This window comes from Lolium rigidum, chromosome 1 (assembly GCF_022539505.1).
Source record: "Lolium rigidum isolate FL_2022 chromosome 1, APGP_CSIRO_Lrig_0.1, whole genome shotgun sequence".
In the NCBI taxonomy this organism is placed as follows: domain Eukaryota; kingdom Viridiplantae; phylum Streptophyta; class Magnoliopsida; order Poales; family Poaceae; genus Lolium; species Lolium rigidum.
In genome coordinates this window covers 349,248,370-349,271,058 of record NC_061508.1, presented here as the reverse complement: position 1 = coordinate 349,271,058, position 22,689 = coordinate 349,248,370, and the positions used below count along the sequence as shown (strand labels likewise).

Here is a 22,689-nt window from a genome sequence, read left to right as displayed (position 1 = left end):
AGAAACGAGTGTATATATGTATATGCAAGGCGATTTTTTTCTTAAGAACACGTTTTTTCCGTCAATTTTACAACTAATACGTGTTTAAATTTTTTTTTGAATATGTGACTCCGTCGGCCAGGCCGGCAAATGCACGCATGGACTATGGAGCCTGACCTTTTGTGTTGCATGGGGTTGCATACACAAGGCTAACATCTGGTGGGTTAACAGATCGTCAGCCGATCGAGTCACAGATTCGTAAAATTTTGAAAACGTTGATTATTTGTATTTATCAAAAAAATGTTATTTTTCAAAAATCTCGATGTGTGAGATTGTACTGTGTTTTGCAGAAAACAAACAAAAATTATTAAGAAGAAAGCAAATGTACAGTATAAAAAAGCCTGCTCTAATAAACAAGGCCTAAACACATTGGTGCTTTTGCTGCAGGGTGTATATACTTTCCTTATTTAAAACACATTTTCAATATATTTAAATATATCAAAAAATGTAAAACAAAATGTTGCACATACATCTCGACATTATACGTGTTCATGAAGTCGTTTCAGAAAAAAAAAGTGAATTGTTCTATGACTTGTGCAAAAGAGACAAAAACCAATGCTAAAATAGGGCTTTTTTTCGAGGCATTTGTTTATCTTTTTTTACAAACCACAAAAAATATCATTTTACTATGAAACTGTAAGCGACGACATAGAATATGGAGAAATAGGGGCTCATTTTTATTATCCGAATTATTAAAAGTGCATTTCCGCCAAACACACCTATATGGAGTATAGAAAAGAAGGAAGAATTAATAAAGACGAGGAGAAGACTGGTCGCCTCGGTCGATTCGAGCAAACCCCGAGCATCCTGAGACTGACAGTCCTCTCTCGAGGGGAATGCTAGGGTTTGGCAGCAAAGACTCGATGGAGCTCAGATCGGGGCCTCGCCGGCGTTCCCCCCGGCTGCTAGCCCTAGGCGGCGGACCGGACCTCATCAGCGCCCTGCCCGATGACCTGATCCTCCTCGTCCTCGCCCGCCTCCCCTGCGTCGGCGCCGCCGCGCGCACCGGCGTCCTCTCCCGCCGGTGGCGCGGCCTCTGGGCACGCCTTTGCTGCATCGTCTTCCGCAACGTCCCCTTCCTCTCCCTCGAGCCGGCGCTCGCCCGCTTCTCTCGTCCCCGGCCGACGGTCTCCCTCCTCGGAATCTGCCCCCCCGAGCCATGCGGGCGCATCCCCAAAGAGCCGTTGGTCGACAGTGCCAGCCTGAGCTCGCTGCTCCGCGCCGCCGCGCGGCTCGACCCGGAGAAACTCGTTTTGGTCTTCCCGCCCGGCATACTCGACTGTTCCTCCGTCGTCGACCTGCCTTGCTTCCACCGAGCCACCTGCATAGTGATGAAGCTCGATCTTTACGAGAAGAGGCCCACCATCCGCCGCGTGCCGGCTGGCGTCGAGTTCCCTGCACTCGAGACGCTGTTCCTGTCCAGCTGGACAACTGGCATCAACACCTTGCTCTCCCACTGCCCGCGATTGCGTAGGCTCGCACTCACCAATGTTTGTTTCGATGAGGGTGACCTGAGGATCAACTCACCATTGCTGCAGGAGCTTGTTGTGGCCGGTGCGGGTGTGATATACCATGTTAATATTGTTGCCCCCGTGCTAAAGCATTTGGATATATTGATACACCTCGACCTGGAGACCAGCATTTCCGTGTTGGCACCAATGATGGAGAATGTCTATTGGCACTGCTTTATATCAAACTATACTAAGTTTGGTTTTTGGGAAGTCGGGGAGGTGACTCTAAAATCGGTAGAGAGACAAGGAGTGCTAAAGATTCATGCAGATGCTGTCTGTCCTCGCTCCTGCCCAATTTACTGCAACCTCCGAGTAGACTGAATTTTGTAAATGATGTAACTTCTTTTTTTCAGGGATTGCCTACTTTTTTGAGGAAGGGGAGAAATTTATGCACGAGATAGAGAGGCATATGATTGCTGAGTTCTCTATTTTGGAGCTGCATCTCACAACAGAAGGACATGTTTTTGGAGCATTTGTCTGCCATCTTCTTGGGATGAATCGAATTCGGTGTGCTATGCAGAGGCTTAAGGTCGACCTTCAGAGGCCAACGGTAATTCTCTCCTCTGGTTGTACATTTCAATAATTCCATTGTGTAGTAGTTCACATGCTCTTTTGGTTTTAGGTGAAAGGAAAAGTCTGTCCACCAAACTGTCCTTGTGATTCTCCCGATTGGAAATCCCAAACTTTCTCTTTGACTTATCTCGAAGAAGTGGAATTCGACGGCTTTGAAGGAGAGGACCATGAGCTTGATTTGTTGAAATTGATTCTCAGATGTGCACCTATGCTGAAAAGAATGATTATGAAGCTGTCAAAGGAGGCCTGGACAGGTTACAGCAGATGCACCAAAATATACGACATCTTCAAGGCGTATACTTCCGTGGAATGCTACATTTATCTTAGCACTGGTGAGTACATGTTTGGCATGCATGATTAGCATGCTCCTAGATGAAGCAGAAATATGATTGTTCATCCTTGTAAGATTTATCAGAACCTAATGTCAAGCTTTCATTCGAATGTTGTGGCTTTAATTGTTAATTATTGTAGGATTCGTCGTAAATATGATGTTAACGTGCCAATTTTAGAGTTTGGTTGTGCATCTATCCCATTTATTAGCTAATTAAACATGTCTTTTGTTTTCTGCTGAATTTGTGTGCCCACAACCTCAGAAATAGAAACTGAATGGAGGAGTGGGTGATAGGAACAAAAGATGATGCTTACGCAGGCTTTCCTACCTTAGTTGCCATTTTGATTTATGCACAATCTTCTCTATTGATAATGCCCTTCTGTTTTTCATCTGTATTCAAGTTTCTAGGTTAGCTGAAATTGTCTCCTAAATCCAATGACATTGGGGTTCGACACTAATTAATAGTTCCAGTTAAACTTTGTTCAGCAAGTACTCTGCCCTTTCTTTCTGCTGTCAGCATGTAATTCGTTTTATTTGCCAATGGCAACATTCGTTACACATACCACTACATTTTTGTGTCATCATATTGACCTAAGCTGGTTTTTGATTGCCTCCTCTGCAGGGTTAATGCATGGCAGCCGGAACTGCCCACTGACATGATTCTCATCATTACATCTGCGGATTCATGGTGGGCATTGATATTCATCTTTTTTCCGTACTTCTCATGCTGTGCAGAATCTCTAGAGTGGTTGAAAATTTATATTCCAATTATAGAGTCTAGTTGTGCATATGTATCGTAGTTATTAGCTAAATGTGCTATATTACTGCTGAATTTGTGCGCGCACACCCTCTTAGCTTTATCAAAATAGAAGCTGAGAGTAGGCTATAATTATTTCGAAACTTTATATGCAGACTATGTAATTCGTTTTTGCATATGTACAAGTGTCAAAAAAACAGAGTTTGTCGATTACCTGAACTTGTCTTCTCTCAATTTTCATTGGCCTTGTGTTTGGCGCAAGCTACTTAGTTCCGGTTTAAGTCTTTCCGGCAAGTACTTTTCTATTTCTGTCTGCTGTCTGCACGTATTGTGTTTTATTTCCCAGTGACAAAACTCTTTGCACATTGATACTAACCGGGGCTAGTTTCAATGTGCTTCCCCTGCAGGTTTAATGCATGGCCGTGTGCTCCATGAGCGAGCTCTGTTTCGATGCTTACTGAACCAGATTATAACTAGATTAGCTTGCTCTCTTCTTCTCTGAACTACTACACCCTGTATGATGAACAGGGAGATAAATATGTAATCGGTGCAGCTATTTCCTGGGGATATGATCAGCCTTGCAAAGTCAGTAGGGAGTTATTTGCAAAATTTCAGAGACTGTCTTGAACAAACTGAGGCCCTGTTTGCTGGGGACATTTTCCCATCTGAGGACCCACTTGGAATGTCGTTTTTTTAACCCAAACCACCGGATTCACTGAGCTGCCCTGCTTAGGATCATCACAAAAACGACTAGATTAAATAACAACAACCCTGTACGGTATGGTTTAGGGTTGTACTCACTCCACCTGAATTTGATTGCAGACATATTTCTGAATGCAGATTGCTCCTTTCACAGGTCGCTGCCATTTGTTCAGTGGTGCTAACGTGATGGTTTCAGATCCCTTAAAAAAAGTGTCCATTTCAGTGTTGTTAAGACAGTCATGATGAAACCTGTGACTGAAGCCATTGTTGAATTTACAAATATGGATGCATATTCTGTGAATTGTGATCTATGCTACAATAACAATACGCAGATGCATCTCCTGGGAAGTAGGGAGCTAATGAGAAAGAGCATTCAGCTCAGGTGAGGATCGAAGCTGAACATCCTCTGCAGATTTTACCTACTAAGAAACATATGACTAGGCATAGGTTGGCCGAGTACAAATATATAGCATGGCCTGCTTGTCTGCTGGAATCTGGATGGCGATCCAGGTCTGTGAGACAGGACAACAGAGCAACACTTCCACGCCTGGATTCATATTCGAGAATTCTCAAATAATTCGAAATTTGATCTGATCTGATTTGAATGAAATTCGTATGGCAAAGCAGAGCTCACATCACAATGAAACAATCCTCAGTTAAAATTTGACTTACAGTGGCTGCAGAAGAACACATGTATGTTAAGTTTCTTCTATACATGGTTTGCTCCAAGCCAGTTCGGAAACTCATGTCATATCCAAGATATGACATGCAAACGCCGCCACCAGGTCTGTCTCGGAACAGGGTTGCAGCAACCAGACAAAGTCCCAAGACCCTGTAATCATGTTAATGATATGATCCTGTTAATGATTTTTTATTACAGTTAATCCACCAGTTCAATATTTTTTGTTTGCTTAAATCAATTCTTTATCAAACCTGCACAAATCTGCACTACTCAAGCGAAAAGCACATTTTGTCTGGATATTCAAAGGTGCACCGGCAGCATTCAGATGTACAGCAATTATGAAAACATTTAGACATGTATGTCCAGGATCTTTGGATGCTTAGAACCGTTTCCTTAGAAAAAATAGTTTTCATCCCGTGTAAAAAAATAGATTAGTACTCTTCTCTTTTCCTTTGTTAGAGCTTCAAAGTTTTTTTTTCCTAAATTTAGTTCATAAAGACATCTACACTCAATCTTGTTTGGTGAGAATTTTTCTGAGAAACCTCATCAATTGACGGAAATACATATGTACATACGCTCTCATCAATTAAACAGATACACGGAGAAACCTTTATTTCTTTGAAAAATGATCTTCTATTCATATTACACAGATAATACTTCCTTTTTTGAGAAATTGTCTTTTGTTCAGTTACATAGTAGTTCGTTATGATGATATATTTCAAAATGATTCAATGTCATTGCCTTACGAAGTCATCCCCCAATAGAATGAATACAAATGAATTTACTATTTATAAATGAATTAGTTTAGACTGGTGCAACTAGGTGCCCAGTTTTGAATATTTCAACTGGTACACTAACAATGACAGTGCCAGGATTCAAACCCTGTGGTGTCAACATTTATATATCTTAACGCCCCCTCTGATGATAATACTTTGATGGGTAGGGCATGAAAATGACAATCGTAATGGAATTAATGACTACAATTGTTTGAACGGAAAAAAGATCCAATGGTGCATACTCCATTGCAGATGAAAAAAACAATCATACAAAATGCTCTCAACTTTTGTCGCTCTAAGAGAAAAACGTTAGATTAGTATGCTCCCTTTCACGACAAACTTTGGCCAAGATCACCAATCTCTTTTAGATGAGAGAATTTTAACTCCATGGATGATTATCTCAGCAAAATTACGAAGTGGGTGACAAAGTTTTTTTATCAACACCTTCCACAATACCCTTGTATGCCATAGGGTGATAACCTTGAGAAGCTTACTAATCAAGTATGCAAGACATATAATCACCAGTGCTAAGATAAACACGACATTCCACGGAAGAATGTGTCTTGAAGAGGTCGTAGACTTTGCTACTTGATGAGTCCTCATGTGCCAACTTCACAATCACTCTTTTAAGCATTGGCGCGGACTTAGAAACCAGTTTCAAAAAATTAAATTCATGACCCTCTCCTTCGAAGCCATCGATTTGTATTTCCTCGAGTGCAATCAAGGAGATAGTTTGGAGTTCCCTGTTCTTGTTCTTGTAATGACAACGACAGTTTGTTGGGCAGCTTTCTTTCACCTAAAACCAAAACTAAATGTGAATTACTCCATGCCATATTATTTAGATACACATACATAGTAATAATAAGAGCGGAGAATTACCTTTGATCCATGTAGGATGAGCTTAAGCCTCCGCATGGCATTACGAAGCTGATTAACTTTCCGAATGAGATGAAAAACAAATTCTCCGAAAGCATGCCCTCTTGTTATGAGATGTAACTCCAAAGCTGCGAAGTCCGCAATCATATGCTTCTCAACCTCCTGCATCAAGTTGGCCACTTGATAGCTATAATGGTGTGAGCACTGGAAAAACAATTTGACGGGACAAAAATATTATTCATAAAAGTTCAGTTAAGCAATGGTACAAAATTAAGCAGCACAACACACACACAACACAATGCTCACATGAATGTGCAGCACAGCGAGCTGTCCTCGTCTTTCTGCTGTCTTTAGGCTCAGTTGCATGAGTCTCCAGTACCTAAAACCAATAGCCAACCCCACATAGCGATAAGAGCAGTCCCACAAGATGGTCTCCACCATTGGTGCCAAGATGGAGATATTAGCTCGCTGGGAAGGGCGTAATGACATGGTCAGTTTCCTAAGCACGGGGGCAGCAATGTCGACACGGTGCGCGCGGCACATGGAGTCCACGAACAGCTCCTGCAGCGACGGCGAGTGGACCTCCACCAAGTCGTGTTCGCCACCGGACATTGTGAGGCGGAGCACACGGAGGCGGGGACATCGGGGGATCAGGTCGTCAAAGCTGACGATGTGGCCGGAGAGGGACAGCGTGTCGAGCGCGGCGAAGTCTGCGTTGAGCGGCACACGAAAACAGATGAAGGGGCCTGATTCTATCGTGATCGCGGCGGCATGGTGGAAGCATGGCAGATCGACATGGTCGTGCACCTTGAGGGAGGAGAGGGCAAGGACGAGCCCCTCTGGCTCGAGCGCCGCCTGAAAGTGCATGGATCCCCCATGTGTGGTTTTGGTAATTAATGACAATCCCTATGGACTAATGTTTGCATTGAGTTATATTTGTAGGAGTTGTCCATAGGCAATGCTTGAAACATATGTTGGCTTCAAGATTGCAATAAGGAGCAAATAAAGAAGATCAAGTGTCAAGTATGTCTTGAAGATGAAGATGAAGTGAGCTCTCAAAGTAAACTTCAAGACATCAACGAAATGAAGTGCAAGTTCAAGATGAGCCAACTCAAAGAGATCATATGCTTGAAGCTTGCCATGAAGAAATGAAGTGCAAGTTCAAGATGAGTCATCATTGAAGAGATCCTTTGCTAGACTCTTGCCATCCATATGGTGATCATGGATATGTGAAGATGCGCGGAACAAGAAGCTCTCCCATGGTGGATTATGGGGGAGCAATCCACAAGACTTCGTCAAGCAAGCACAATCAAGAAAGGCGTTCCATCTTGTTGCGGTCAAGATCGTCATCATCGAGCTCAAGTGGAATGCGCAAGTTTAAGGTTTGCTCTTGATAGGGTTTCTTTCTTACCGGTCTCATGATGTAGTTGGAGACCGGTTTATAGTTTAGTTGCCGTACTATCAAGAGGGCTCTCGAGTGAGTAACTCGATCGTATCGTTCGGAGAGAGCTCAAACCTTTGCATCCTTGCATCATATTTCTTGGTTATTATTTGGATATTATCCATGTGGTGATTTAGAGCTTGTGCTTATTCTCATGACAAGCTCTAGTTCATCGAAAACGGATTCCGCATGAATCACTTGTTGCGTTTTCGATATTGGAGTTTGTCTCGGTTTCTCGTATTGAGAGGTTTCACTCTGAAATACATAGAAAAACCTACCCCACTTGTTCTTAAAATTTTCACTCTTTGTGTGGTAGCTCTTGTCATCCTCTTTACAACAAAGTTGGTTTCACCTAAATCCAAGTCTCCTAGCTCAAGTTGTTGCATTTTCCATATTGGAGGTTTTACCGGTTTGCCTTTTATAGATAGGTAAAACCTATATTCATTTGATTCTATCCTCCTTTGCTGGACTATGATGTTTCTATGCATATTGTTGTAGAGCTCGTTGTTGTGATTTCAACGAGCCCAAGATCATCGAAATCGGAGTCCGGATGCAAAAGTTATTGAAGTTTCCGTGAAGCAGTTTTTTGGTCGGAAGTTCCGGTGGCCGGAACTTCCGCCCTAGTTCCGGCGAACTTCCGGAAATGACGATTCTGCACGCAAAAGTATATTGTAAGATTTCCGGGGATGCCCTACTTCATCCGGAAGTTGGCCGGTACTTCCGTGGGGCGGAAGTTCCGCCCCAAATGACCGGAAGTTCCGGTTTTGACGAGTTTTGTGCATAACGGGCAGATTTCTCTTGCCCTATTTAAGGGGGTCTTCTTCCCCAAAGTTCCCCATCCGTTGGAGCTCATTTTTGCCCCCATTGTTGACCTTCTTTGAGCTTGCTATCTCCCTCTCCCTCCAATGAATCTTGCATCTATTTGAGAGAAAGATAGAGGAGATCTAGATCTACATCTTCACCAATCAAATCCCTCTCTTTGTGAGGGGAATCCACTAGATCTAGATCTTGGAGAAATTTGGTGTTTCTCCTCCTATTTGTTCTTCCTCTCTTATTCCCCCAATAGCTTTTGTAGCTTTGTTGGAATTTGAGAGAGAAGGACTTGAGCATCTTTGTGGTGTTCTTGCCATTGCATTTGGTGCACCGGTTTGAGTTCTCCACGGTGATTCGTGGAAGTGAAAGCAAGAAAGATGTTACTCTTGGGTTCTTGGAACCCTAGACGGATTTGAGGCCTTTGTGGCGATTTCTTGGGAGCCTCCAATTAAGTTGTGGATGCGTGCCCCAAGCTTTGTGTAAGGCCCGGTTTCCGCCTCGAAGGAAATCCCTTAGTGGAACCGTGACCTAGGCCTTTGTGGCGAGGGTCACCGGAGATTTAGGTGAGGCGCCTTCGTGGCGCTCGGTGTGTGGTGTGAGTACCGCATCTTGGGGTGAGGCCTTTGTGGCGTTGGTGTGCATCGAGCAACCACACCTCAAGGTGAGCCTCTTGTGGCGTTCGGGAGCACTAAGCCACCGCACCTCTCCACCGGAGATTAGCACTCGCAAGAGTGTGAACTCCGGGATAAATCATCGTCTCCCGCGTGCCTCGGTTATCTCTATACCCGAGCTCTTTACTTATGCACTTTACCTTGTGATAGCCATCATGCTTGAAGTTATATATAGCTTGCTATCACATAAGTTGCTTGTCTTGCTTAGCATAAGTTGTTGGTGCACATAGGTGAACCTTTGCTTAGAATAAGTTGTTGGTGCACATAGGTGAACCATAGTATATTGGCTTTGGGCTTGACAAAGTAAACGCTAGTTTTATTCCGCATTTGTTAAGCCCATCTCGTAAAAGTTTTAAATCGCCTATTCACCCCCCTCTAGGCGACATCCGTGTCCTTTCAATTGGTATCAGAGCAAGGTCTCTCATTCTTAGGCTTCACCGCCTTGAGAGTAAAGATGTCGGTTAGGGGATTAGATCACAATAACTTGTTTATATTTGATGGCACAAATTATGATCTATGGAAAATTTATGTGCTTAATATTTTGCGGGGTATTTTCCCGAACATGGAGCGATTTCTTGACATGGGTTTTTCTTCTCCTAAGGATCCCCAAAATTTATCTTATGAGGAGAAGAAAAACTCTTGTCTCGATGCTCTTGCTTCTCATGTGTTTTCCATTGTTGTGAGCAATGTAGTTACTTCTTCAATCATGCCTTTTGGGAGCGCTCATGAATTATGGACAAAGCTTCAAGATAAATATGATGTGTCCAATATTATTGAGGATGATTGTATTGCTTCCACTTCCGGCCGTGATGAGTTTTCATCTTCATCCACTTCACCAATGCGTGGCAATACACAAGGTAATGATATGGTGAGTGGTGATGGAAATTGCAATGTTGATATTGAGCTTTCTATTGATGATTCTTCATCTATATCTCATTGCAATGGTTCATCTTTGGACTTTAACACATCTAGCACTAGAAATGATTTACATGCTTGTGTTGATAGTCCATGCATATCATGTGTAAGTTGCTTAAATAAATCTAATGATGATATGCTTGCTTTGTCTTGTGGCCATGATAAAAATACTTCTATTTCCTCTAGTTGTTGTGTGACTAACAATGTAGAGGAAACCAAAGATTCTATTGGTCAAGACAAGATCTTGAAAGGAGCCTCAAGTAACTCCTCATCTTTATCTCACGGTTCTCATATATGCCTTATGGCCAAGAGTTCCACACGGTATCTCCTACCGTGGAACCTAATATTCCTCGTGGTGATAAGGATGAGGATGAGTATGAAGAAGAGGATTGGGTTGTCTCTCTACGCAATAAGGGTGAGAGTGTTTTCAAGGTTCTTTGCAAAGATAAAATTGCTTGCTCTCACTTCTTTGAAATCTTGACTACCGCTATTGAGAGCCAAAAACTTATTTGAATGCATGAGAACACCATTGATAAAAAGGGTGCTCTTGAACGAGAGTATGCCAATGATGTAGCATCCCTAAAGAATGATCTTGAAGAAGAACAAGAGACCGTAGCTGTCAACACCCGGATTTTTAAGTCCAGATGCCTGTTATGCCATACATCGCAATCCCAGGAATATTGTTGTTGCGAGACATAACAGTTGAATATCATAAGTCATCATTCATTACAAACCATAAAGTCTTACAACTTGGAATCACATGATCCATATTACACAAATAGTTGATCTAGTGATCCACTAACTGATCAACGAACAAACATAAGTTCATAGCGGAAGCGTAAGATACAAGGACTCCATAGTCCACAGGCCAACGCTTGACGTCAGGAGTAGTCCTAGTTGTCGTAGACGTCCTGCTGTCCATCATCTTCATACTCGCTGCGCCTCTTCATAGTCCGGCCATTTGAATAGCCAGGGACACAGCTCGTGAGTACTTTAAAGTACTCGCAAACTAATACTAGTGTAAGTACTATCAATTCTAGTAAAGGGGTACTAAGCTCTAGTTTCTTTTGCATAAAGCCAATTTTGAGTTCACAAGTATTGGAAAGAAAGACTCTTCATGTACTAACTACTCAAGTGGGAACATTAGTGTCATTCCCACCACATTGTTGTGATTCGAAAACCCAAGTCCATTCATCCTCAACATTTTCAAGAATCTAATACTCGGAAACTCGTATGGCCTTTCCAACCGTCCGTAACCGTGGACACGGCTATTCGAATAGGTTTACACTCTGCAGAGGTTGCACACTTGTGCCACAACATTTGATTTCATCCGTCGGGATAACCCCGAATCATCGTAACACGATACGCGGATCATCAACCATAACCTTTCATTTACAAACTCTAGTATGAGCACCTCTCCCCATGAGCTTGGCCTCCCAGTGATGACCAACTGTCATCCTGGGAACTGCACGAGGCTTGGCCGTACAATTCACCTTCAATTCACATCATTCATCAACAACGGAGGCAGCCTCGGCATAACCCCTATGATGTGTGTTTAGAGGGAACCCATACTAAGGTACATAAACTTCTAGTTAAGCCCTTACCCATAATCAGGTATTGTGGGGGTACCTATGAATTGGAAAGGTATCGCATCCAAACCAATATTAGTTTTATATCAAAAATCACTATCTTCTCTTGGTCATATTCACCTTCAAAGTTTATTTCATAAATTGCATCATCATCATTATTTCACCACACATGTTCCCATCTAGAGTAGTCATTTTTAATTTAGCACTAGCATCTAGATGTGAGGGGTGCTAATTATACTGCTTTGCTTCTAGGCTAATTTTGATACTCTTGTACTAATCTAACATTAACCCCATTGAATCATGAATCAAAAAGTACTTCAATAAACCAAAGCAATAAAGCTTGCAAATAAAACTTGTAGTAAAACTTGGGATAGGCTTATGCTTCATAGGAAAAGATGAGAGTGCCTTGTCCTTGGTAGGACTTTGCACTTGCAAGAATATTAGCTTGCAACCATAGGGCTTGCAGTAGTGTTAGCTTGCCTTGGTTGTTGATGTGGTCAAAGTTCTCTTCTTCTTCGGGTAGAATCCTTCCTCTTCCTGGTATTCTCCGGTACTAGCGTCTATACACGAATACGAGGATACAATCACTCAATGGATCCAGAGCTATACTAAGCACACACATAGATCACACAAATTATTCTAGTGGTAACATCTTGCCATCATGTTGGTTGCTATTGTTTTACTCTTAAGAAAAATAATTTCCTCTCATTATATATGTAAATGATAGTTCCCTTTTGTCCTTGAAGAATAATTTCCTCTCATTGAATCTTCTTAAGATTTAATTTCTCAAATACTCATGCATGAGTTTAGATTGACCTAAGTCAACCCTTCATCCTCATTATTTGAGAAAATGATTTAAATGAGGTAGAGTACCTCATACCATTTAATAATACTACAAGTGAGTTAAATCTCCAAGTAATTCATATAAGAGAGTTTGGTCCAGGGGTCCAAACATCACATGAATTTATTTGGGACAAGATTTAAATGAAGTATAACACCTCATATGATTTGCATAATATTTTAGGACAATATCACTTAGAGAAAATAGCCATATTGTCCCTTACTTAAGCTAGGGCATGATCATGCAAGGTGACCATACCAATTTATTGCATAATCAATTAGTGTAAGTAATATTTGAGCTACTAGAGTTGGAATTAACTTAATATCTATTTTATTTGATTTTTAATAATTATTTGAGTAGGGAAAAGTCACCGCCTTGTTATTTTTATCGAATTAATTCTACAACGAATCTGGTCATGAGACCAGTGGCATATTGTAGATAATTTCACTAGCTGTCCAAATATATAAAATTTGCTAAATTTGGCCAAGCCAAACAATTTCTATGCAATTTCAAAGTTGGGTCCAGTGGGGGAATTCAACTAAATTATTTAAATGAAATTTGAATTAAAGGGCCGGCGGGAAATGAAACTGGGCCAGATTCGAATAAAAATGGCCCAGTCCAGCCCAGTAACGTTTCGGGCCAGCTGACAGAGGGGCCCGCGCGTCAGCGGGTGAGGCTTACCGAAACGGTACGGGGCGCTGAGGAGCGTTGGATCAGAAGGAGATCGTGCGGCTGGGCGTCGTCGTCGTCGCCGGGGGGAAGAGGTTGCTGCCGCGGCGGAGGTAGGGGGTCGGCGGCGAGCTGGAGCTCCGGCGAGGGTCAGCGACGGTGCAGGACGGCGTTGTCGATGATGAGGAGTGCGCTGGTACCCGTGGCGTCTCCGATGGTGGCCGAAATCAACGGCGGTGATCTCAGGTCCGCCGCGGGCTCCGGCGAGAAATTGGAGGGCTCCGGTGAGCAATCGAGGGAGAGAGAGGGTCGAGGAGATCGAGGAGGGAGAGGGGAGTGGGGCGGTGTGAAGGAATTGGCCGCGGGTGTCCTCCTTTTATAGTGGGCGAGATGGCCGTGAGGGGTGCGGCAAGGTCGACAGCGGGGCGGCGTCTCCGGCGAGGGAATCAGGTCGGCGACATTAGCGCTAGCTAGGCGGCGTCCAGGCGGTGCTAGGAAGCTAGAGAACTAGGTGGGGGACGGTCTGGCAAGCGTTGGCGACGGCGGAGTCTGGCGGCACAGACGCGGGATTCACTCGTCGGCTCCGGCGGCGGCGGGCACGGGTCGCGGTCGAGCGAGTGTCTGGCGGCGTCCAGGTGGCGTGGTGATGCTCAAGGAGAAGAGAGGGGGGCCAGGGGCTGCGCAGAGAGATGGGGCGGCGCGTGGCCGTGGCGCGTCTGTGGGCGCGCCCACGCCGTGAACGGCATGGTCTGGGCGCCCCATGCGCGTCCGTGTTTGGCGCGTGTGGCGTTTTTCTCCGGCCAGGGCGGATGCTAGCATGCTTAGGGAATCCAGGTGGAGCAGAGGGGCATGGTGGCCAGGGCTGGTGGAGGAAGGAGGAGAGGGGAGAGTGGCATGGTGGAACATGGTCGGCATGGCCATGTCCATGCCAAGCTAGGGCTTCTCCCTAGGGTTACTATGCTAGGGTTGGCTGCAGAGGGGACCAGGGAGCAAGGTAGGGTTCAGGTGTGAGAGATAGGGTTAGGCAAACACTATTTCCAATAGTGTTGGTATTTATTTCATAATTGAATTTTGATGTAATTCACCAAATTTGGTTTAATTCAAATAGTTGGCCAATTGGAAATGTGTGTGTTTAGATAGGTTGTATTTGACCAGAGAAGGTGAGAGGTGGTGGTGTAGTTTTCAAATTTAAGGAAAAGCACAAAGGGACAAGTGAGATTGTTGATCATAATATAAAGTTCCAACTTTGGATGAACCTGGCTATTGTTCAGAGATGATTTTGGCATGGTGCTCTTTACAAAAAGTGTTCACCTTGATGTTCTCTTGGATGACATGCAAAGAGTTGGGAAATTTTATTTTAAAAATTTCGAAATGCAGGGGCTCAAAGTAGTGATCAGACTAGAAATGGCAGATTTGGCCATAATCACATGTGAGCACAATTTGAGTGAGATTTTGATTTGAATTGTGTTTCTTTGATTCAAACAGTTGTAATAAGTGTGTAGTAACATTATTCAAATAATGGTGAAGACCAAAATGGTCTAGGTTCAAAGTTTATAAAAATGGCATAGAGCCATATGTGAGGGTTTGTGATTTTCTAACCTTTTATTCTTTTATTTTTCTTTTCTTTACTTTGACCAGAGTGAGGTTTATTTGGGGTTTGATTGAGTTGGGAAAAAGGTTCACACCATTTTGGGACAAGGTGGGTGTCTAGGTCAAATTTTAATATTTTGGTTAAGTGTCACATCTGCCTCTATGCATATGTTTGATTTTATTTTGTTTATCACTTGAATTGGTTGATAAGTACTTTATTGAGTGTGTTGAGGTATTCCAAATCATCTACCCATTTTAACACTCAAGGTTGGGGCCTTTGCACAAAATTGGCCATAGGCTTGCATAGGCCTTTCTCTTATTTAAGATCTTTCCTTTTTATTTTATTTTTCAAAGGTGGGTGACAAGAGGGATGAGGTTTAGGGTTTAGTGGGGTTCACCATGGTTCACCACTATTTAGAAAAATAAGAGAGGTAGGGTTCAAGAATTTACAAATTAGGGCTATATGCCTTCATATGTCTTTTTCTTTATTTTGGGATTTCTCAAAATAGATCCACTTGGTTTTGAGAAGGTTAGGGTTTAGGTTTTTCTTATTTGATTTCTCTTTTCTTTTATTTGGTTTGTGATCTTCACTTGATCACTTTAGGGTTTTAGGGTTTATCCCATAAGCATAATTACACTCATCATGGCAACAACACAGGTAATAGGTATGAGCACTAAGCATAGCACTCTATTTCAGAAAAGTTTTTGTTGGTTCTCATTTTTGGAAAAAGGAAATTTATTTTACCTTTGTTTTGAAATTTGGGGTGTTACAAACCCTTCCCCCTTAAACAAATCTCGTCCCGAGATTTTAAGAAAAGTTAGGTTCCTAAGAGATTGGGCGATATGATTTAACAGGAAGACATACTTGGCATGTTCTGAGGTGCTTCTTGAGCTTCAGTGGCAGTCATGTTGTAGTAGCGGCCGTTGTTGTTCTGGTTCTTTCTTGCGGCAAAGCGACGTTGGTTCTGCGCAGGTGCAGCGGTGTTGGCGGCAATCTTGGCGAGTCTCTTGGGGCACTCATTGGAGTAATGCCCAACCACTCCACACTCATAACAAGTGATGGTTGACTTGTCCTTGGGATTGAGGGGCACAGCGTTGCTTCCAGTCTTTGGGCCTGTGTTGTTGTTGTTGTTGTTGTTCCCGTTGTTGTTGGTATTGGGGTGGTTGTTGCTGGTGTGATTGTTGTTGTTGTTGTTGTTGTTGTTGCCTCCGGGCTTCGGGGGTCCTCCATGGTCATTTGTGTAGTTTGGGCGGTAAGTCTGGGCAGTGGGCTTGTTGTATTTTGGAGTAAATCCTCCAGATGAGTTGTTGCGGTACTTCTGGGTATTGCTGGACCCATGTTGGTTCATCATCCGGCGTTTGCGGTTCTCGTTGGCTTGGTGAAGCTTCCCTTCCATCTGGATGGCGGAGTCCACCAGGGCTTCTAGGTCAGCAAAGGGAATGTTGACCAGTACAGTTTGCATCTCGTCATGCAGTCCGTTCAGAAATCTTTCCTTCCTCTTCTCATTGGTGTCGGTTTCGTCCGGGGCGTACCTTGACAGAGTGAGGAATCTGTCGCGGTATTCTACCACGGACATTCTGCCTTGCTTGAGTTCGCGGAACTCATCTCTCATCTTCTTGATCAGTCCTTGGGGCACGTGATACTTGCTAAACTTCAGCTTGAAGTCTTCCCAGGTCATTATTTGTCCCGCATTCATTGCGCGGGCACTCGTCCACCAGGCTCTGGCAGGTCCGGACAGGTAGTGTGTGGCGAACAGTACTTTCTCTGCGGCTTCTACTCCCGCAACTTCCAGGTTATTCTCCATTGTCTGGAGCCAGTCATCTGCGTCAAGTGGCTCTTCGGTCTTGCTAAACATCGGAGGGTTGGTGTTCTGAAAGTTCTTCAGCTTTGATCCTGGGTGATCATGGTTTCCATGGCCTTGATTGTTCTGAGCTATCTGTTGCAGTGCAGCAAGGTTGGCTTGTCGTTCAGCTCTCTCGGCCTCGCGGTCTTCCATCATCATCTGCAGCATTTGCATCATTGCATCCTGGTTGGCGCTGCGGGTTGGTGGGGCCATCTGAAGATTGAGGTAGATGATAAGATAAGAGGGAAATTTCTATGGTTTCTTTGAGTTAAAGTTCAAAAAGTTTCAAAAGTTCAAAACTTGAAAACTTGAGTAGTGTTGAAGGGGTAAAACCAACAACACTTTTTCATTCATACCAAACACCACACATTACAAATCTAACACACCGTTGGTTTGAAGAACCATTCATTCGCTCTACGATACAAGGGGATCCTGATACAACTCACACCTACTTAAGTGTTGGAGTGATACTACTCTTCAGGGGGGGGATTCTTCGTCTTCACGGGTGATGTGCTTGGCGAGAGGCGAGGGCGTTGTCCAAATCCCTGCGGGTTTTGTACTGCCTGAAGTCCTGGTGTGCTACATAGGGGTTCATCTCCGTGTGCGGGGGCATGGTCATCGGTCTTCCCATGGAGTCATGTCTTGGGTAGTAGATGAAGCGAGTGTTTTTGATCTTGTTCTCATTTTGTCCGCACAGACGGGCAATGGCTTCTTGCATAGCACTGACTAGTCCTTCCTTCCAAGTGTTTCCCATTACAGAAAACCAGATGGTTTCCCATACCGGGGCTCCAATCTTTCTTCGTAGATCAGTAGAAACTTCCCACCGAGGTGGTTCTCCGGAGTGGTTTTTGAGGGGTATTCCGAAGAACTCGGGATACGGGTGTCCTAGATATTCCACTAGTTGCTTCAAATCCTTTTCAAACTTTAGGTCGCCTTCGTGACCAAGCTGATAGAACTCCCATTGGTACTCCATCTGTGAGCAAAGAGGATGGGTAAGTTAGAGAAGTAGTCAAGTGTGCAAAATTTTAGGTAAGCTTGCAACGAAAAGTAGAGCATAGATTTCTCATTTTTTTTTGGAAGAAGATCTCAAGGATAAGAGTGAGAATAAGTTTTCACAATTATTCATTTCATTGGTTTTTGAAACTAAGTTTTCCAGACGTCCATTCTAACTAGGGTCTCCTAAGGTCAAACAATGGCTCTGATACCAACTTGTCAACACCCGGATTTTTAAGTCCAGATGCCTGTTATGCCATACATCGCAATCCCAGGAATATTGTTGTTGCGAGACATAACAGTTGAATATCATAAGTCATCATTCATTACAAACCATAAAGTCTTACAACTTGGAATCACATGATCCATATTACACAAATAGTTGATCTAGTGATCCACGAACTAATCAACGAACAAACATAAGTTCATAGCGGAAGCGTAAGATACAAGGACTCCATAGTCCACAGGCCAACGCTTGACGTCAGGAGTAGTCCTAGTTGTCGTAGACGTCCTGCTGTCCATCATCTTCATACTGCTGCGCCTCTTCATAGTCTGGCCATTTGAATAGCCGGGGACACAGCACGTGAGTACTTTAAAGTACTCGCAAACTAATACTAGTGTAAGTACTATCAATTCTAGTAAAGGGGTACTAAGCTCTAGTTTCTTTTGCATAAAGCCAATTTTGAGTTCACAAGTATTGGAAAGAAAGACTCTTCATGTACTAACTACTCAAGTGGGAACATTAGTGTCATTCCCACCACATTGTTGTGATTCGAAAACCCAAGTCCATTCATCCTCAACATTTTCAAGAATCTAATACTGGAAACTGTATGGCCTTTCCAACCGTCCGTAACCGTGGACACGGCTATTCGAATAGGTTTACACTCTGCAGAGGTTGCACACTTGTGCCACAACATTTGATTTCATCCGTCGGGATAACCCCGAATCATCGTAACACAGTACGCGGATCATCAACCATAACCTTTCATTTACAAACTCTAGTATGAGCACCTCTCCCCATGAGCTTGGCCTCCCGAGTGATGACCAACTCGTCATCCCGGGAACTGCACGAGGCTTGGCCGTACAATTCACCTTCAATTCACATCATTCATCAACAACGGAGGCAGCCTCGGCATAACCCCTATGATGTGTGTTTAGAGGGAACCCATACTAAGGTACATAAACTTCTAGTTAAGCCCTTACCCATAATCAGGTATTGTGGGGGTACCTATGAATTGGAAAGGTATCGCATCCAAACCAATATTAGTTTTATATCAAAAATCACTATCTTCTCTTGGTCATATTCACCTTCAAAGTTTATTTCATAAATTGCATCATCATCATTATTTCACCACACATGTTCCCATCTAGAGTAGTCATTTTTAATTTAGCACTAGCATCTAGATGTGAGGGGTGCTAATTATCTTGCTTTGCTTCTAGGCTAATTTTGATACTCTTGTACTAATCTAACATTAACCCCATTGAATCATGAATCAAAAAGTACTTCAATAAACCAAAGCAATAAAGCTTGCAAATAAAACTTGTAGTAAAACTTGGGATAGGCTTATGCTTCATAGGAAAAGATGAGAGTGCCTTGTCCTTGGTAGGACTTTGCACTTGCAAGAATATTAGCTTGCAACCATAGAGCTTGCAGTAGTGTTAGCTTGCCTTGGTTGTTGATGTGGTCAAAGTTCTCTTCTTCTTCGGGTAGAATCCTTCCTCTTCCTGGTATTCTCCGGTACTAGCGTCTATACACGAATACGAGGATACAATCACTCAATAGATCCAGAGCTATACTAAGCACACACATAGATCACACAAATTATTCTAGTGGTAACATCTTGCCATCATGTTGGTTGCTATTGTTTTACTCTTAAGAAAAATAATTTCCTCTCATTATATATGTAAATGATAGTTCCCTTTTGTCCTTGAAGAATAATTTCCTCTCATTGAATCTTCTTAAGATTTAATTTCTCAAATACTCATGCATGAGTTTAGATTGACCTAAGTCAACCCTTCATCCTCATTATTTGAGAAAATGATTTAAATGAGGTAGAGTACCTCATACCATTTAATAATACTACAAGTGAGTTAAATCTCCAAGTAATTCATATAAGAGAGTTTGGTCCAGGGGTCCAAACATCACATGAATTTATTTGGGACAAGATTTAAATGAAGTATAACACCTCATATGATTTGCATAATATTTTAGGACAATATCACTTAGAGAAAATAGCCATATTGTCCCTTACTTAAGCTAGGGCATGATCATGCAAGGTGACCATACCAATTTATTGCATAATCAATTAGTGTAAGTAATATTTGAGCTACTAGAGTTGGAATTAACTTAATATCTATTTTATTTGATTTTTAATAATTATTTGAGTAGGGAAAAGTCACTGCCTTGTTATTTTTATCGAATTAATTCTACAACGAATCTGGTCATGAGACCAGTGGCATATTGTAGATAATTTCACTAGCTGTCCAAATATATAAAATTTGCTAAATTTGGCCAAGCCAAACAATTTCTATGCAATTTCAAAGTTGGGTCCAGTGGGGGAATTCAACTAAATTATTTAAATGAAATTTGAATTAAAGGGCCGGCGGGAAATGAACTCGGGCCAGATTCGAATAAAAATGGCCCAGTCCAGCCCAGTAACGTTTTGGGCCAGCTGACAGAGGGGCCCGCGCGTCAGCGGGTGAGGCTTACCGAAACGGTACGGGGCGCTGAGGAGCGTTGGATCAGAAGGAGATCGTGCGGCTGGGCGTCGTCGTCGTCGCCGGGGGGAAGAGGTTGCTGCCGCGGCGGAGGTAGGGGGTCGGCGGCGAGCTGGAGCTCCGGCGAGGGTCAGCGACGGTGCAGGACGGCGTTGTCGATGATGAGGAGTGCGCTGGTACCCGTGGCGTCTCCGATGGTGGCCGAAATCAACGGCGGTGATCTCAGGTCCGCCGCGGGCTCCGGCGAGAAATTGGAGGGCTCCGGTGAGCAATCGAGGGAGAGAGAGGGTCGAGGAGATCGAGGAGGGAGAGGGGAGTGGGGCGGTGTGAAGGAATTGGCCGCGGGTGTCCTCCTTTTATAGTGGGCGAGATGGCCGTGAGAGGTGCGGCAAGGTCGACAGCGGGGCGGCGTCTCCGGCGAGGGAATCGGGTCGGCGACATTAGCGCTAGCTAGGCGGCGTCCAGGCGGTGCTAGGGAGCTAGAGAACTAGGTGGGGGACGGTCTGGCAAGCGTTGGCGACGGTGGAGTCTGGCGGCACAGACGCGGGAATCACTGCGTCGGCTCTCGGCGGCCGGCGGGCACGGGTCGCGGCCGAGCGAGTGTCCGGCGGCGTCCGTGGTGGCGTGGTGATGCTCAAGGAGAAGAGAGGGGGCCAGGGGCTGCGCAGAGAGATGGGGCGGCGCGTGGCCGTGGCGCGTCCGTGGCGCGCCCACGCCGTGAACGGCATGGTGCGGGCGCCCCATGCGCGTCCGTGTTTGGCGCGTGTGGCGTTTTCTCTCGGCCGTGGCGGATGCTAGCATGCTTAGGGAATCCGAGGTGGAGCCGAGAGGGCATGGTGGCCGGGGCTGGTGGAGGAAGGAGGAGAGGGGAGAGTGGCATGGTGGAACATGGTCGGCATGGCCATGTCCATGCCAGCTAGGGCTTCTCCCTAGGGTTACTATGCTAGGGTTGGTGACGAGAGGGGACCAGGGAGCAAGGTAGGGTTCAGGTGTGAGAGAATAGGGTTAGGCAAACACTATTTCCAATAGTGTTGGTATTTATTTCATAATTGAATTTTGATGTAATTCACCAAATTTGGTTTAATTCAAATAGTTGGCCAATTGGAAATGTGTGTGTTTAGATAGGTTGTATTTGACCAGAGAAGGGTGAGAGGTGGTGGTGTAGTTTTCAAATTTAAGGAAAGGCAAAAAGGGACAAAGTGAGATTGTTGATCATAAAATAAAGTTCCAACTTTGGATGAACCTGGCTATTGTTCAGAGATGATTTTGGCATGGTGCTCTTTACAAAAAGTGTTCACCTTGATGTTCTCTTGGATGACATGCAAAGAGTTGGGAAATTTTATTTTAAAAATTTCGAAATGCAGGGGCTCAAAGTAGTGATCAGACTAGAAATGGCAGATTTGGCCATAATCACATGTGAGCACAATTTGAGTGAGATTTTGATTTGAATTGTGTTTCTTTGATTCCAAACAGTTGTAATAAGTGTGTAGTAACATTATTCAAATAATGGTGAAGACCAAAATGGTCTAGGTTCAAAGTTTATAAAAATGGCATAGAGCCATATGTGAGGGTTTGTGATTTTCTAACCTTTTATTCTTTTATTTTTCTTTTGCTTTACTTTGACCAGAGTGAGGTTTATTTGGGGTTTGATTGAGTTGGGAAAAAGGTTCACACCATTTTGGGACAAGGTGGGTGTCTAGGTCAAATTTTAATATTTTGGTTAAGTGTCACATCTGCCTCTATGCATATGTTTGATTTTATTTTGTTTATCACTTGAATTGGTTGATAAGTACTTTATTGAGTGTGTTGAGGTATTCCAAATCATCTACCCATTTTAACACTCAAGGTTGGGGCCTTTGCACAAAATTGGCCATAGGCTTGCATAGGCCTTTCTCTTATTTAAGATCTTTCCTTTTTATTTTATTTTTCAAAGGTGGGTGACAAGAGGGATGAGGTTTAGGGTTTAGTGGGGTTCTACCATGGTTCACCACTATTTAGAAAAATAAGAGAGGTAGAGTTCAAGAATTTACACATTAGGGCTATATGCCTTCATATGTCTTTTTCTTTTATTTTGGGATTTCTCAAAATAGATCCACTTGGTTTTGAGAAGGTTAGGGTTTAGGGTTTTTCTTATTTGATTTTTCTCTTTTCTTTTATTTGGTTTGTGATCTTCACTTGATCACTTTGAGGTTTTAGGGTTTATCCCATAAGCATAATTACACTCATCATGGCAACAACACAAGGTAATAGGTATGAGCACTAAGCATAGCACTCTATTTCAGAAAAGTTTTTGTTGGTTCTCATTTTTGGAGAAAGGAAATTTATTTTACCTTTGTTTTGAAATTTGGGGTGTTACGG

General features: G+C 43.5%; 1 long non-coding RNA gene across 1 annotated transcript; it reads left to right on the top strand.

Annotated features, from left to right (window-relative positions):
• The first annotated feature begins 1,447 nt into the window (after nt 1-1,447).
• Nucleotides 1,448-3,778, top strand: LOC124684579. Its single transcript, XR_006997066.1, has 5 exons — nt 1,448-1,823; nt 1,904-2,100; nt 2,173-2,455; nt 3,077-3,142; nt 3,619-3,778. It is a non-coding gene; the product is annotated as an uncharacterized LOC124684579 (long non-coding RNA).
• The last annotated feature ends 18,911 nt before the right edge of the window (nt 3,779-22,689 follow it).